This window comes from Colobus angolensis, unplaced genomic scaffold (assembly GCF_000951035.1).
Source record: "Colobus angolensis palliatus isolate OR3802 unplaced genomic scaffold, Cang.pa_1.0 Scaffold149, whole genome shotgun sequence".
Lineage (NCBI taxonomy): Eukaryota > Metazoa > Chordata > Mammalia > Primates > Cercopithecidae > Colobus > Colobus angolensis.
In genome coordinates, this window is record NW_012114588.1 from 2,589,676 (window position 1) to 2,590,755 (window position 1,080).

The following is a 1,080-nucleotide window of genomic DNA, read 5'->3' on the forward strand; positions in this document are numbered from 1 at the left end:
CTAGCCCCCCAGCCCCCAACAGGTCCCAGTGTGTGATGTTCCCCTCCCTATGTCCATGTGTTCTCATTGTTCAACTCCCACTACAAAGAACTTTCTTATTACACTAAAATAATAGCTAATATTTATTGAGCACTTACAGCGTATCAGGGATTTTGATGGACATTATCGAGTACTTGTTAAAAGCAGCTTGGAGTCTAACTGAATCTGAAATTTGGCTGCAACACTTCGTACCTATTTCCTTATGTGTAAAACTGGAAGGATTATAGTCCCTTCGTTGGTAGGCAGTATTGTGAGGGTTAAACGCTAATACCACACGTAAAGTACCTAAAAGAGGTACTTGGCTGGGCATGTTGGCTCACGCCTATAATCCCAGCACTTTGGGAGGCCAAGGCGGGTCGATCACCTGAGGTCAGGAGTTTGAGACCAGCTTGGTAAAACCCTATCTCTGCTAAAAATATAAAAATTAGCCAGGCGCAGTGGCAGGCACCTGTAGTCCCAGCTACTCGGGAGGCTGAGGCAGGAGAATCACTTGAACCTGGGAGGTGAAGGTTGCAGTGAGCTGAGATCGCGCCACTGCACTCCAGCCTGGGTGACAGAGCAAGACTCCGTCTCAAACGCAAACAAAGTATATAGGCTTATGTGAACAGTCAATAAATGCTGTTTACTATTATGCCTGAGCATTTCTATGAGGCAGGTTGTATTGTTCCCACCTTATATATAAGTAAGCCAAAGAACAGAGATACTGGGACATGTAATTGGTAATTGATAGAGCCAAGATTTTAATATATCTGCTCATATATTTTCTGATTTGACATTGTATGACTCATGGGTTTGCCCAGCATAGAAAGCTTTGTGCTGAGTGGTGAAGTTGTAATGTTTAACAACCAGATTGGGGTAAGAGAGAGCAGATATATACAGAGCTATATATATACAGATATATACAGTAGCTTCACAGCTACATCATGCTCTGTTTTGCAATTGTTAATGATTTTGAACAAGAGGCCTCATTTATTTATTTTTTTTTTTGAGACAGAATTTCACTCGTTGCCCAGGCTGGAGTGCAATGGTGCAATCTCGGAG